Source organism: Indicator indicator, chromosome 2 (assembly GCF_027791375.1).
Source record: "Indicator indicator isolate 239-I01 chromosome 2, UM_Iind_1.1, whole genome shotgun sequence".
NCBI classification, from domain to species: domain Eukaryota; kingdom Metazoa; phylum Chordata; class Aves; order Piciformes; family Indicatoridae; genus Indicator; species Indicator indicator.
Genome location: NC_072011.1, coordinates 144,578 through 161,670, shown reverse-complemented (window position 1 = coordinate 161,670; position 17,093 = coordinate 144,578).

Below are 17,093 nucleotides of genomic sequence, written 5' to 3'. Positions count from 1 at the left end.
TCCAGAGAGGCCAAAGGATATATTCTTTTACCTAGGCTATACAGAATAGCCATAACCTGCTTTCAAAACCACATGAGACTGTCAGAGAAGATGCCCAGTGCACACTGGGCTGATGAGGAGCCAGTTCCACCTACTTTGAGTCCCAAGTGGTTGCTGCTGGTGCCCTCCTCAGGGGTTTTGGATATTGCACTGTGTGCATTAAATGCAAATCATAATGGACAATAATGGCAAATGAATAGAACTTGTTTCCTTGCATGAGGGATAGGGATTGGATTAAGCACCAGAAATGATCTCCCCTCACAGAAACTCCAGTGCTGAGGTGGTCGCCTGGTTGGTAAGAGACCTTCATCAAGATCATTGAGTCCAACCATAACCAAACATCTCCCTCTGCACAGCTGTGAGACAATGTCCCTAAGCTCTTCATACAAACATCTTTTAAGCACCTCCAGGGATGGTGACTCCACCACCTCCCTGGGCAGCCTGTTCCAGTGCTGGATGACCCTTGTGGGGAAGAAATGTTTCTTAATGTCCGACCTAAACCTCACCTGGTGCAATTTGAGGCCATTTCTCCTTGTCCTATCACTTGTTACCTGGGAAAAGAGGCTTCCCCCACCTCACTCCAACCTCCTTTCAGGGAGCTGTAGAAAGCAATGAGGTCTCCCCTCAGCCTTCTCTTCTCCAGGCTGAGCAACCCCAGTTCCCTGGCACTCCCTATAAGATGTGGGCTCAAGACCCCTCAGCAGCCTTCTTGTCATTCTCTGGACACTCTCCAGCACCTCAGCGTCCTCCTGTAATGAGGGCCCAAAACTGAACACAGTCCATGTGTTGAACATTTTTGCTAGAATTCAAAGCAAGCCAAGGCCATGACCATGCCGTGTCAGAAGACTCTAAGAGCCAGCAGACATGAGCAGAATGTGGTAGGAAAGTACAATTGAACTCTCCCTTATTTTACTGAAGTACTTTGAACTGAAATCCCTAGCAACACGTCTGCCTCTGGGTGGTGTTTTTGGCAGACACTGCCAGGCAGCTGGAGAGGAAGGCTCTGTCTTCACAGTACAGGATCCATGTTTACAAATCAGCACATCCATGGAAGGAGATCTGCACTGTTCAGTGTCCAGGAGGTGTGAGAAACACCAGTGGGACTGGTAGTGATTTTCAGAAGGTAGGGGCCCAGTTGTGGGGTCTCCACTGTGCTATGACAGTAGCTCTAGTTCCTTGCAGCTGATTCATGATACACCATTTCCATCACAGCTGACATTTCTACTTGAACCACATCCAATCCATTTTATGCCTATTCCATCCTTTCCAGTCCATACCTCTGCAAGAAGTTAGCCTTTTGAAACAGAGTAGGCAGTAAGCTCAATGCATAAATAATACAGAAATATCCAAGTATACATCCTTCATTTCTGCCATGCAAAATGCATTTTAATTAATTTTTCAGAAAGGCAAGGCTGAATTAGATAAGCAGAAATAAATATTATGCACCAAATGACATAAAATTTAGCCTGATTTGTAGTCCTCACTTCCCAATGGGTGATGGTCTTCCATTTTAAAAAGCTGTGATAGAAATATTCTCCTCTTAGTTTTGGAGAGATTTGATTCAACTGGGAAAAAAAAAGCAAAGAAGCAAAGCTAAATCACCTTGCTGGGTCAGAAGGGTGGCTTAACAACTCACTAGTAACAGGTAAAGCTTCAGAGGCTGATGAGAAAGTTCCTAGGATGGCCAAATATAACGAAAAAACCTTATTCTGCTCCCCTTGGGATTTCTTCTCAGCTGCAGTCAGATGTTTTTCTCTCTGGAATGTGAAGACTTTATGGTCTAATTATTCCTGCTCAGCTATGGAGAATTGTATTTTATTGATAGAATAAGGGAAGAATGAAAAGTATGGGACAAGAAAAGGGAAGTAACAAGGAAGAAAAATTAAGAGTTTTCAAATAATTTGTGAGGGAAATTTCATTCTGGTGACTTTGGTCTTAGTCTGACCAAACATCTATTTGTATGGAAATTTTACATTAGGTTCTGGGACGAGCAAAGATTTGTCACAATTGTTACTCAAGAAGTCAGATAGGGCTGAAAGTAAACTTTGTGTACAGGGGAAGAAAGCTTGAAGATAGGCCCTGTATTAAGGAAGATGGTCAGTGGGCTGGAGCAAGTTGGGTCTACTCAGCCAGCAGAAGGCTCCATGAAAACCTTATAGAGACCTTCCAGTAGCTGAAAGGGGCTACAGGAAACCTGGGTATGGAGTTTTTAAAGGACTTGGATTGAAAGGAATGGACTGAAGCTTGAGGACAGCAGATTTAGATTGGACATTAGAAAGAAATAGGGTGGTGAGACACTGGAACAGGTTGCCCAGGGAGGCTGTGGATGTCCCCTCCCTGGAGGTGTTCCAGGCCAGGCTGGATGAGGCCTTGAGCAACTTGGGCTGGTGGGAGGTGTTCCTGCACGTGGCAGGGGGTTGGAACTGGATGAGCTTTGAGGTCCCTTCCAACTATGAATCAACGAATCTATAACCTGATCAAGAACAGGCTAATTAGAGAGTGATAATACACAAAGAGAAGACAAGTACCAGCTCCTATTATGTTTGTGTAACTCAGACAAGACAAGAGGAGAATCTCCAGTGGAGATGGCATTAAGGCAATCAACCACTGAAGGACTGAAACAGACGAAAATTAGTCTGGCTAAACCCAGGAAAAGTATTTAGTGTTAAGATGAAGAAAACAGATGGATTAGATGAAATACTACAGCAACATAAAGAGAAAAAAAATGAATGAGGAGAATGTTCTGAAGTGGAGAAATAGTGAAAAAAACCCAAACAAAAAGATTAAATATTTGTAATTGCTGAACTTGTGTAATTGCTGAACTGCCCTGGCTGGGGGCCAAATGCCCACCCAAGGTGCTCTGTCACTGCCCCCAGGGCAGCTGGAAGCAGTTTAGTGATGAACTCCAGGCACAAGCGGCAGCACAGAGAGACGTTGGGTCTGTCACCCAGGGGCAGGCGCTGGGCAGGTGTGGGCAGCAGGGACTAACTTCCCTTTCACTTCCTTCTTCTATCTGAGCTGACCTCAGAGGGCATGGAGCACCCCTTTGGGCAGCCTGGGTCAGCTGGCCCAGCTGTGTCCCCTTGCCCACCCCTCAGTGTACTCTTGGGGCAGGGAAATGTTGGAAGAACACAGCCTGGCTACTTGTTCAGCCAAAACACTGCTGTGCTATCAACCACTGCTGCAAAACACAGCACTAGAAGGGTGCTTTGAGGAGAATTAACTCCATCTTAGCCAAACCAAATACACTTGGGAATAAGCATCTTGGGCCCCTCATTATAGGAAGGACTTTGAGGTGCTGGACCACGTCCAGAGAAGAGCACCAAGGCTGGGGAAGGGCCTGGAGCACCTGGACTGTGAGGAGCATCTGAGGGAGCTGGGGGTGTTCAGTCTGGAGAAGAGAAAGCTGAGGGGAGACCTCATTGCACTCTACAGCTCCCTGAAGGGAGTGAGGAGGGGGCAGCCTCTTCTCCTTGGTGTCAAGCCAGGAGGTCTCTGTTAAGTTATCTTTGGGTAACTTTGTCATGAAGACTGCTTTACCTACTGGTTTTAACCTGCCATTAAATAGAGAAATAAGAAAGGATAAATATTAAAGCGCTTGCTGTAAACAAATAGGACTTAGTTTTCCTGATTTCCATATTCTTCTCCTATTGGATATATTCAAACAAATTTAATTTTTGGATTATTACATTGATTTGAGCACCTTATGTGGAAAGAAGAGTTCCAGATGTTTCCTGGCTGCTGCTCAAAACTGATTTTGTTGTCTTTTAGATAAAGCACATAAGAAGTGGAAATGGAGCTTTGGTTTCTCCTTGGAACTGTCCAATTCACTGATGGAAAATATTAGGTATGGCATCTGAGGTTTCTAGCCACTCTGAAATGTCAGTTGATTAATCAAAGGATCATAGAATTGTTTAGGTTGGAAAAGACTTTAAGATCATTGAGTCCAACCATTAACCTAACCCTGCCAAGTCCAACACTAATCCATGCTCCTAAATGCCACAGTTACACATCTTCTAAATACTTGCAGGGATGGTGATTCAACCACCTTCCTGGGCAGCCTGTTCCAATGCTGACAGCCCTTTTGGCCAAGAAATTTTTCCTAATGTCCATCTAATGCTCCCCTAGCTGCTACCTACAGGCACACCACACTTCCAAAACCTCTATACACATTCAAGGCCACACCTTGACTACTGGGTTTGGTTTTGGCCCTCACTGCAAGAAAGACATTGAGGTGCTAGAGTGTGTCCAGAGAAAGGCAACAAAGCCTTTCTGGAGAAGAGGGATGGTGAGGAGCAGCTGAGGGAACTGGGGCTGTTTAGTCTGGAGAAAAGGAGGCTAAGGGGAGACCTCATTGCTCTCTACAGCTTCCTGGTAGTGAGATGGGGGTTGGTCTCTTCTCCCTAGTACCGGCTGACAGAATGAGAGGAATTGGGCTCAAGTTGCACCAGGAGATGTTTAGGTTGAATATTACAAAAAATTTCTTTACTTGAAAGAGTGGTCAGGGATTGGACCAGGCTGCCCAGGGAGGTGTTAGAGTCACCATCCCAGGGGGTGTTCAAGAAACCTGTGGCCATGGCACTTTGGGACATGGGCTAGTGGCCACGGGGGTGTTGGCTTGAAGATTGGACTCCATGGTCTTGGAGGTCTTTTCCCACCTTAATGATTCTATGATTCTATAACTGTGTGTCTAATACATGCCCTAGAAAAGTGTACCTCTCTCCATTGTGAAGTGGGTTTGTTACTCTCTCGTGTAAATACTGCGCTGTAGGCAGCTGCCCATCAGGTGAGCTGAACCCCACCTTGTATTGCCCCCACAAAGCCCAACATCGTTCAGATTGTCCTAAACATCTCTCCCTTCTCCTCCTGCTGTGTAAACCATTCCACCAGCAAGATATTTACTGCAGTGTGCTCAGTTCTGTCTAGCTCCATTTAACACCTGTCCCTCAGCACTCCTGGAACATGCCTCGGAAAAGGAAACAAGTTAGCTGGAAGTCATTTGTCAGCTTTGATGTCTTCCTTCCGGACACCCAGTTCTGTGAAACTTTCCCTGACTCAGTCAGACTGTCATAGCTCATTATTGTCATGCTCTAACTCAATGCACCAGCTTTGCAGTCTCACTTGATGGCCATCATTCATTTCTGACATAAAATTCCAATCTCTGCCTCAGTTTTTACAGGGCAATCAACACAAATTCTCCATATTCTGTTTAGGTTTATTGTTCCTGCTTGGTCACATGAATGCAGGGACTTCAGGCTACTGGTCATAGAATCACAGAATGGTTTGGGCATTGTTATGCCAGAATGCCATGGGCAGGGACACCTCCCAACAGTCCAGGATGCTCAAGGCCTCATCCAGCCTGGCCTTGAACACCTTGAAGCTTGAGAATGGTAAAATCCAGATTTAGACTGGAAGAAGGAATAAATTCTTTACAGTGAGAGTGGTGAGACCCTGGTAAAGGTTGCCCAGGGAGGCTGTGGATGTCCCCTCCCTGGAGGTTTTCAAGGCCATCTTCCATGTGGCCTTGAGCAACCTGGGCTGGTGTAAGGTGTCTCTGCCCATGGCAGGAGGTTGAAACTGCATGATCTTCAAGGTCCCTTCCAACTCCAACCCATTCTGTGAATCAATGAACCTCCATGGAAGGGGCAACCATCTTGAAGGTTATGTCCTTCAAGAGAATGGTGACAATAAATTAGCACAATCTATGAACATCAGAAAAAAAATTTCCTCCATTTTACTGACCAGAGTGAATTCTTAAATAGGTCATTTTCTTGGACTTCTGAAAGTTTTCCTCTTCATTCTAGTACTGAAGAAGGTAAGTTTTTTAAAACCATTTATTGTAGAACAGGAATTTCATTTCCTGTCCAACTCCAGTCCCTTTTTGCAGCATGTGTTTCAGCAAGCAATCCTTCTCCACTCCTCATCACTTCCAAGGCAGACAGATGAATCATGCCCTGGAGGTGCCTGTTTCTTCCAGCTGGCTATAAAGGGAATCTAGGCTGATGAGTCTAGACATTGACCACCAACTCTCAGATATTTACCCTGAGGCAAAAGGACTCCTTTCCATTGAGAGGATGAAAATACCATACAATTACTTTTCACTGAACATGATTTTTTTTCAATCATGCTTAAGGGAATGTTTATCAACAGCTTGCCTTCTAATTATAAGCCTTAAAAGAGGTTAAGCAGGGAGGTGGTGGAATCCTTGCCACTCCAGTGCAAGAACACATTAAACAGGTACATAGAATGATGGAACTGTTTCTGGTAGAAAAGACCTCCAGGATCATTGAGTCCAATCTTCAACCCAACACCACCATGGCCATTAAGCTGTGTCCTGGAGTGCCATGGCCACACATTTCTTGAGCGCCTCCAGGGACTCCACCACCTCCCTGGGCAGCCTGTTCCAGTCCCTGACCACTCCTGCAGCAAAGAAATGCTTCCTAATCTCCAACCTAAGCCTCCCCTGGCACAATTTCAGGCCATTTCCTCTCATCCTATCAGCTGAAACCAGGGAGAAGAGCTCAACCCCCACCACACTGCAGCCTCCTTCCAGGGAGCTGTAGAGAGCAATGAGGTCTCCCCTCAGCCTCCTCTTCTCCAGGTCAAACACCCCCAGGTCCCTCAGCTGCTCCTCCCCAACCCTGTTCTCCAGAATCTTCCCCATCTGTGTTGCCCTTCTCTGGACACCTTCCAGTGTCTCTTCCTCAGTGATGGGCTGTGCCACCATGGTGTCCTTTGTTGAACTGTTCAGCTTGAATTATAGTCTGGGATAGCTGTGTAGGTCAGAGAGGGAACTATCACATTCCTCACCCCACAGGACTGCCTTCCTCCCTGGTAAGGACATCAGGAGATTGCAGAAATGAATGCATGGGCATATGGAGATGATCCAGATCCTTCCAGCCACTCAAGGCCTTCATGTCTGCTCAGGAACAGCCTTTATATTTGCTCACCCTCACACACAAGGTTGCAGCAATAGATGGAGGGCTGGATGGGACCACTCAGCTGTACTGAGCCTCTCTGCTGGTGCCTTGGCCAATGATGACCTGCACACATGCAGTTTGCCTCTAAACAGAAAAACTGACTGTGTGGTCTCCCTTACATTTCTGGGTCATAGATTCGGCCCCAATCTTTGAGGCAATTTCCTCCACTGGTTGCAGATGGAATTTCGTGCTGCAGGAAACCTGGACCCCTACAAGCTCATACAGCCAAACTTACTACAGAGTGCAGGGTGAACAACCACCAGTCACTGGAGCTATGCAGGGGAGGTATTCAGATAAACAGTGCAAAAGCCCACATGTGAGCTTTCACTGCTTCTCTGAGGTAATGGCCTCAAGCTGCACCACAGGAAGTTGAGATTGGATATGAGGAAGGATTTCTTTGCTGCAAGAATGGTCAGGGACTAGAACAGGCTGACCAGGGTGGTGGTGGAGTCCCCATCCCTGGAGGTGTTCAAGAAATGTGTGGCACATCAGGACACAGTCTAGTGATCATGAAGGTGTTGGGTAGAAGGTCGGACTTGATCTTGGAGGTCTTCTCCAGCCTTAATGATCCTCTGGTTCTTCCACAGAGTCACTTTGTATGTGCTGACAAGTATTTAATATGTTTACTTACAACTTAGTGAGAAGACTTACAGCCACTTGACAGAACCTTTGCATAATTTCAAATTCAGCAGAGCCCAGAGTTGTGAGGAACACAAATGAGTTGGGTGCTGTCCTGCCTTCTCTTCCCTTGGGGACAGGAGTCCCAGGAAGGCTGGGAGATGTTCCAGTGGAAGGAACTGCAGCAGCAGGAGAACTTCAAGAAGAAGAAGCTAAACTCTTGTCAGTGGTGTCCTGTGATAGGACATGGGCAATTGATACAAACTGGAACCCAGAAGGCTCCACCTCAACATGAGGAGAAACTTCTTTACTGTGAGGGTGATGGAGACTGGAGCAGGCTGCCCAGAGAGGTTGTGGAGTCTCCTTCTCTGGAGACTTTCCAACCCCACCTGGATGTGTTCCTCTGTGACCTGCCCTGGGTGACCTTGCTCTGGTAGGGAGGTTGGACTTGATTATCTTCAGAGCTCCCTTCTAGCCCCTACAATTCTGTGATTCTAGGTGAGTGAGGTGTGGGTCCAAGAGGAGGTATCAGGGAATGGTCTTCACAGAAGAAGCAGGAACCCCTTTATCAGACCTTGCCAGGTGATCAAAGAAAAGAAAGATATGTTCTACTGCCTAAGAGATACAAGATACTACACTTCAGCACTTTGATGGAGAAGGGTGGCTATGGTCATAGAATCATAGTATGGCTTGAGCTAGAGGAGACCTTAAATATCACCTAGTTCCAATTCCCCTGCCATGGGCAGTGACAGCTCCCACTTCACAGGTCTTTGTGCTGGAAAGCTTTGTCAGCACTGAAGCTGGAGATAAATATAATTTCTTTAGAGATTAATGGAAAAATTACCCCACAAAAAGTGTTCCACTGTGTATTTGCATCAGGGTAAAGAAGTGGGAAGAGAGGGGAGAGGTAGCTGTAGATTGAATGGGTGAGGTGTACTGGTTTTGGTTGAAGGCAAGATAAAACCTCAGCAGCTTCACTCTCAGTACAGTATTTGAGACAAAAAGAGAGCAGTTGTGTGTCGGCTGGGTCATTGTTCGAACAAGGCAGAATTAAGGTTATTTGAGGACTTGAAATAACTCTTCATTTCATGGTTTTCTGAAAGGGCACAAGGAGTGCCTGGGATGTGTTCGCTGCCTCAGCAGAGGTTTTCAGTAGTGAATTACTTTTTTTTTTTTTTTTTTTGGGGACAATGCATTTACATTTGGAGTTGTTCATGTGAGTCAACTTTTAAGCAGCTGCAGACATCCATTTAAGATGTCTTCCTCTACTCTGCCTTGGTGAGGCTGCAGCTGGAATATTGTGTCCAGTTCCGGGCCCCTCAGTTCCAGAAGGACCTCATCTGGAACACTGTGTCCAGGTCTGGAATCCCCAGCACAAGCAAGACATGGACCTGTGAGTCCAGAGGAGGGCAATGAAAGTGATCAGTGGGCTGGAACACCTCTCTTATGAAGAAGGGCTGAGAGAGTTGGGGCTTCAAGGAGATCTTACTGCAGCCTTTCAGTACTTAAAGGGGTCTGTAAGAGAGATGAGGACTAAGTTTTTAGCAGAGCCTGTTGTGACAGGACAAGGGGCCATGGCTTTAATCTAAGAGAGGTGAGATTTAGACTAGAAAGAAGGAAGACATTTTTTTCTCTGAGCATGGTGGAACACTCATGCTGCCCAGGGATGTGGTAGAGACCTCATCCTTGGAAACATTCCAAGTCAGGTTGGACAGGGCTCTGAGCAATGTGATCTACTTGAAGATGTCCCTGCTGAGAGAAGGGGAGTTGGACTAGATGACCTTTAAATGTCCCTTCCAACCCAAACCATTCTGTGATTCCACGACTTCTGTGCCCTTGGTGACATCCTTTGGCATACTGCTGTTAGCCAGAGGCCAGTACCTCACCACGTACAGCTCTGCCCAGGAGCAGGGCTTGTTTGCTTCCCTTGTCTGCACTGAGGGCCTAGCACTGTGTAATCTATCCACCATCCACCTCTGGAAGCTGTAGCACTGCTGTATTAGTGCACTCTCATCACTGGGAGAGCACTTTATTTTATTAAAAGTGCAATTAAAACAAAATCAAATACTTTCATTAAGTGCCACAACTACAAATGATACTCCCAGTTGCTTTCTTCTCATTAGGAAAATTTGCATTTGAATAAGTTTTCAACTGTGTGTATTTGTAATTAATGCAATTACAAGCCAGAGATCTGCTCCCAAAAGTAAAGAAAACTTCTTTATCAGTTTTACTATTTTAATTGAAAGAAGACTTTGTATGGTGAATTATTTAATGCCTGTTATCTGAAGAGTACATACAGAGATAACAAGTCAGCCTCAGTATTTGGGACTGTGCCCATTTGTTTTAGAGCTAAGTGGAAGTCTTGGGAGCCACAGAGGATGAACTGCTGGGTTCAGCCTGGAATACTGAGTATTGTGGCTTTGTTGATTTGCAGCTAGGGCCTATTGTTTGGAGAACTCTTTAAAATTAGCTTTTTTTTTCTTTTCTAAATTACTATATGGTGGATAAGAATATAAATGTTCATAAAAGGGGGAAAAGTTTAGCTAAGGAAGATAAAAAGAGTTCATGGCAAGAAGGGGAATAAAGAAAAAATAAGACCATTTCTAAAGAAAATCATAGAATCACTTCAGCTGGAAAAGACCTTTAAGATCATTGAGTCCAGCCATTATCTAACTCTGCAAAGGCTGGTGTTAAACCCTATTACAGAATCATAGAATCATGGAATTCTATGAATCATGGAATTGTTTCAGCTGGAAAAGTCCTCTAAGATCCAAATGTCAACCCAAACCCACCATGGTCACTAAACCATGTCCCCAGGTGCCATGGCCACATGGTTCTTGAAATCTCCAGGGATAGGGACTCCCCCAGGTCCCTGGGCAGCCTACCCAGGGGATTCTGTGGTTCTGTCTGATTAAACTCATTCTTTTCTTTCACTACATGAAAATTAGAAATCTTTCTTTAATTTTCATTTCGCCTTCTGAAAATGAATACATCAAGCTGTATGGAATTCTTTTGAATTCTCTCTCTCCAGTAGGGCTGGAATGCCCATCTTGTACTGCTCCTAGGACACAAATAGATATAGATTTTTCTTATATGGTTGTGGTGGTTTGAAACTGTCTTTTTAATTTTTTCTTGCAAAGTTCAGAACAGAGAAAGTGAAAGAATGTAAATAAGTCACTATTGGGTGTAAGAAAGCAAAATACTGATTGTTCTAAACACTTCCATTGGATAGATAGAAATGTTTAAGAACTATTACCCAAAACAAAGTAGGCATTCGGCACATTCTGCGTTCGGCAGTGGGGGCAGTTGCTGGGCTGTCTGGCTGCTGTTTTCTTCTTCTCTTCTGGCTGAAGATAACACACTGACCTTGGCAGCTAAGTTAACAACTTTCTGCTTAACTAACTCTGCTTCTCTGTCCAGGGGGGTCTGGGGGGAAGCTCCTGGGAGAGAGAGAGGCCCCTTTGGGAGGGTCCCCTTGGGGGGAAGCAAAGGGAGATCGGTTGTGCTTTTTCTGTTGATTGTATATATTTGTGAATGTTGTGAATTTTGTATATTTGTACATATTCATTGCATTTCATTGTAGATTTTAGACTTTGCTTGTAAATACAGCTTTTCATTTGCTTCCAGACTGAGCTAGCCTGGTTATTGTTGGTGGGGGGGGGGAATTTCAGCTCACACCGACACAATGGTGCATTCAGCAGCAAAACAAACAGTACAGAGAGAGCGAGCAAGCTAGCAGAAAGAACAGATGTGCTGAGCACATCATTTTCCAAATTCTCCTGGTCCCCCTCCCTTTCCTCCCTCACAAGTACAGGGCTCACATCCATGCTCTCAAGCTGTCTATCTCCTAGCTTTGGTTCACTGCTTAAAGATGATTTCAAGTGAAGAACTGGAAAAAAGAAACCTGGACCCCAAGAGTGCAACCATGTGTAATAGACAGGAAAGAAATTGAATCCAGTAAGGAATTGCTTCAAGAATGTCCTGTCCACTACAGAGCAGGTCAGACAGTATGGCCACACGAGTTCCTCCAGCATGGTATGTTGTTAAACTAGGGACCTGTTGAATTCCACCTTACATCTGTCCAGGACTGATCACTAGTGACCAGTTACTGGGGAGTTTCCACAGAGAGAGGCTTCCTCCTTTTCCCTTGAGCAGGTGTGCTGCAGGGAGGAAATTTAACATCACAGGAACCAAGACCTAGACCTGACCAATTTAATTTGTCTTCATTTCATCCTCAGTTCTAATCTTGTTCACTGAGATACAAAATTCTCCTCTTTTTCTGTACACCATTTCAGTATTTATCAGTTGTTGTCATGCTTTTGTTGGGTATGGGCTGCCATGTAGCCAAGCTGTACAAGTTGTCTTTCTCTTTCTCTCTTCCACTTCCAAGACATTTTTAATGCATTTGTGGTGTAGTCTCCATCTTCTCAAGACCTTCAGGACACTGCCTAGACCTAAACACACTACATCAGGTTCAGAGGAGGGCCACAAAAATGATCAAGGTGCTGAAGCATTTCTCCTACGAGGACAGGCTGAGGAAGCTGGGGTTGTTAGTCTGGAGAAGAGAAGGCTGTGGGGAGACCTAATCATGGCCTGCCAGTACCTCAAGGGGCTACAAGAAGGCTGGAGAGGGACAGTGACATGATGAGAGGCAATGATCTGAAATTAGAGAAGAGATTAGGTTGGAAATTAAGAGGAAGTTCTTTACCGTAAGGGTGTGGAACATTACCAGTTGCCCAGGGAGGTGGTTGAGGCCCCATCTCAGCCTTCTCTTCTCCAGGCTGAAAAACCACATCAGATATCAGACTACAGTTAGTTCAAGTTATAAAGAAAAGTGATTTTTTCTTTCTTTTATTGTGAAATTAAAAGTCAGGTGAAATGAGAGCGAGAAGAAGAATGTAAAGATGCTACTTGATAAATTAAGTATGAAAGATGCCAATATGTTCCAGCAGAAGGTAATTATTTCGGGGAATCTACTACTCAACAGAAGATAAATTATGTTGTAGAAGAATTCTATAAAAATCCAGGTAAGAACTTCTAATGAGGAAACTGATGATTATTTTAACAGATGAGTCTGCTGTCACTTACACATAATGGGAAAAATGTCTTAGATTTTTCTTTTTGTTTCACAGGAAATTGAGAAAAGCAATTAAATTTCTCAAATTTGAAAACTTTTACTAAAGATAGCTTTCCAATACTGTTTCACAGACATTAGTGCATGCACATACTTTAGCCTTTAATTCAAATATTTATTCCTTGCACAAAAGAGACACTTGGGATACTGCTGTGTGAGCTGAAATTATCTCTGCACTGCTTAAAAATAGAGAGGGGTCACTTAGATGTTAATAGTGAGTTAAGGTAAAGTCATAGAATCATAGAATGGTTTGGGTTGGAAGGGACCTTCAAGATCATCCAGTTCCAGCTTTGACACTTGTCTTCTCTCTCTGTACTATCATTCTCTAATTATCCTGATCTTGATAAGGTGACAAATTCATAGATTAATAGTTGGAAAGGACCTGAAAGACCATCCAATTCCAACACCATGCCATGGGGACAGACACCTCACACCAGCAAGGTTGCTCCAGGCCTCATCCAACCTGGCCATGAACATTTCCAGAGAGGAGGCATCCATGACCTCCCTGGGCAAACTGTTCCAGTGTCTCACCACCCTCACTGTCAAGATTTTCTTCCTAAACTCCAGTCAAGAATTTCTTCCTAATCTCCAGCTTCCAACCATTGCTCCTGGTCCTATCACTCCAAGCCCTTGTAAAAAGTCCCTCCCCAGGTTTCTCATGGCCCCTTCAGATGCTGGAAGGCTGCTCTAAGTTCTCCCCAGATCCTTCTCCGGGCTGAACAGCCCCAACTCTAGCAGCCTGAGAGATTCACCTTCTTTGTGGTTTACGCAATGAAAACAAAAGGACACTTCGCTTGCCCTGTCTGTGTGATCTTAACGTTCTTTATCTGAATTGTTTGACAGTTGTTTATTTTCCAGTGTTGCAGCTTGTCCCCATGTCCAGAGAAGGGCAACAAGGCTAGGGAGAGGTCTGGAACACAAACCCAATGAGGAGAGGCTGAGGGAGCTGGGGGTGTTTAGCCTGGAGAAGAGGAGGCTCAGGGGAGACCTCATTGCTGTCTACAACTCCCTGAAGGGAGGTTGTAGCCAGGTGGGGGTTGGTCTCTTCTCCCAGGCAACCAGCAGCAGAACAAGAGGACACAGTCCCAAGCTGCGCCAGGGGAAGTTTAGGCTGGAGGTGAGGAGAAAGTTCTTGATGGAGAGAGTTGTTAGACGTTGGAATGTGCTGCCCAGGGAGGTGGTGGAGTCATCATTCCTGGAGGTGTTCAAGAGGGGATTGGACGTGGCACTTGGTGACATAGTTTAGTGGTCATGAGGTCTTGGGTGGACTTTGATGATCCTTGAGGTCTTTTCCAACCTTATTGATTCTGTGATTCTGTGATTCATGTCCCCTGTCCTACTATGACAGCAGGTTTCCACTGAGTCCTCCTGCAAATGAGATCTCCTTTCTTAGAGTCATAGAATTGTCAGGGTTGGAAGGGACCTCAAGGCTCATCCAGTTCCAACCCCCTTGCCATGGGCAGGGACACCTCACACCAGAGCAGGTTGCTCACAGCCACATCCACCCTGGCTGCAAAAACCTCCAGGGATGAGGCTTCCACCACCCTGTGCCAGTGTCTCACCACCCTCATGGGGACAACTTCTTCCTAACATCCAATCTGAATCTACCCATTTCTATTTTTTTTCCCATTCCCCCCAGTCCTATCACTCCCTGACACCCTAAGAAGTCCCTCCCCAGCTTTCTTGTAGCCCCCTTCAGATACTGGAAGGCCACAAGGTCTTCTAGGAGCCTTCTCCTCTCCAGACTGAACAATCCCAACTCTTTTACTCTGTCCTCATAGCAGAGCAGCTCCAACCCTCTGATCATCCTGGTGGCCCTTCCCTGGACACCTTCCAGCACCTCCAGATCTTCCGTGTAATAGGGGCTCCAGAACTGGATGCAGTACTCCAAGTGGGGTAATTTGCAGCCTTTATTAAGGCTTTCACCCTTTCACACTTTCAACCCTTGTTAATAGCCTGTGTAACATACATGCTGTCCAAAAGAGCTTCAAGAAATAAAGAGTTGGTGTTAGGAGATACAGTTCATTTATCAGAAAAAGACCCAAACAGCAAGCCTCAAACCTTGCTCCTCAAACAGCATCATGCTAATTACCTGAAACTTCCTTTCTGCTGTGGTTTTCAGTGCTCTCAAAAGTCCTTTGATTGCACTAAATAGCTGTGCAAAAGCCTGAGTCATTTCAGTCTGGAAAGCTCTCTACCCAGTGGATGAAGGGAGGTAAGTGATGTGAGGTATCAGAAAACATTCCAGCCAAAAGCCATCACATGAGATCACTTCTTATTGTTTGGAGACACTTTCTGCAGTGCAACACCTCTGGCTTTATGGCAGTGTGTAACATGAAACAGCCATTTCTCAGTAGCAAATTACATCACAGAATCACAGAACCACAGGTAGGGGTTGGAATGGACCTCCAGAGTCCAACCCCCCCCTCCCAGAGCAGGACCATCAAGGGCAGTCACACAGGAACACATCCAGGTGGGTTTGGAAAGTCTACAGAGAAGGAGACTCCACAACCTCTCTGGGCAGCCTGCTCCAGGGCTCTGCACCCTCACAATAAAGAAGTTTCTCCTTGTGTTGAGGTGGAACCTTCTGTGTTCTAGCTTATAGCCATTATTCCTTGTCCTATTATCGAGTGCCACTGATAAGAGCCTCTCCCCTTCTTCTTGACACCCACCCCTCAGATATTTGTAGACATCAATAAGATCCCCTCTCAGCTCTCTCTCCTCCAAAGTAAACAGTCCCAGTTCTCTCAGTCTTTCTCCATCAGATAAACTCGAATCAGGCAAACTCAAGCACCTTGAGATAGAAATTAAGTTATGTGCTTATATGACACCCAGCAAAATGCAGCCTAGCCTGATGGAGGGGTCAGCATTATAAAATTAAACAGATTTGATTTTCAGAGATTCAAAGAATGGTTTAGATTGGAAGCGACCTTGAAGGTCACCCAGTTCCAACCCCCTGCCATGCGCAGGGACACCTCCCACCAGCCCAGGTTGCTCAAGGCCTCATCCAACCTGACCATGAACACCTGCCTTCTTTAAATTGTCTCTCAGGGTATGTGGGGTTTTTTGCTCTAGAATGTGGATTGGTAAAGAATGTTGGGTCAATGAGCTAGTGCAAAAGTATGGGTTTTATGCATACTCCCATTGTGCAGTCTAATCACAGGCACATTTGGGTCATAAATGACAGAATGCAAAGCATGAAGTGCCTCATGAACCCTCCTGGTTTGTTCCAGGAGCAGGTCAGGGGCAGCCAACTTTCACCAAGGCACAAGGGAAGACAACAGCCCATGTGTAACCAGGCCTAATCATCCCAGCATGTGGTGTCCTGCCACAAAAGCTCTTTCACAAGAGCTGTGTCTGCTGCGTTTGCTGATAGCAATCAAGTACAAGAGCACTACACAGCAGTGGTAGCTCTGACCTTCTGCAGGTTTCCCTTCCACTGCCTATTCTGGACACAGTGACAGAATGACAGTGAGGTGGGGAATAGGGGAGGTGGGGAGGAGGGGAAGTTGAGTACAGATATTAAACCCTGCCTCTATTGAATAATACTAATCACAGAAATGTGGGTTTGGAAATGTCACAGAATCACAGAATGGTAGGGGTTGGAAGGGACCTCCAGGGATCATCCAGTCCAACCACCCTGCCAGAGCAGAGTCACCCAGGGCAGTTCACACAGGAACACATCCAGGTAGGTTTGAAAGTCTCCAGAGGAGACTCCACAGCCTCTCTGGGCAGCCTGCTCCAGGGCTCAGCACCCTCACAGTAAAGAAGTTCCTCCTCATGTTGAGGTTCCAGCCTGCACCTGTTGTTCCATGCCCTGCCACAGGGCACCACTGAAAAGAGTCTGGCACCTTCCTCCTGACACCCACCCCTCAGATATTGATAGACATTGATGAGATCCCCTCTCAGCCTTCTCTGCCCCAGACTAAACAGCCCCAGGGCTCTCAGGCTCTCTCCATAGCAGAGCTGTTCCAGTCCCACAGTCATCCTCTGGGCTCTCCTTTGGACTCTCTCCAGCAGGTCTGTGTCTCTCTTCAACTGGGGAGCCCCAAACTGGACACAGGATTGCAGCTGCGGTCTCAGCAGGGCAGAGCAGAGGGGAGCAGAACCTCCCTAGCCCTGCTGGCTGCACTTTTCTTTCTGCACCCCAGGATCCCATTGGCTCTCTTGGCCACAAGGGCACATTGCTGTCCCATGCAGAACTCGCTGCCCAGCAGCACTCCAAGGTCTTTCTCCATGGAGCTGCTTTCCAACAGGGCAGCCTCTAACCTGTCCTGGTGCCTGGGGTTGTTGCTCCCCAGGTGCAGGACCCTGCACTTGTC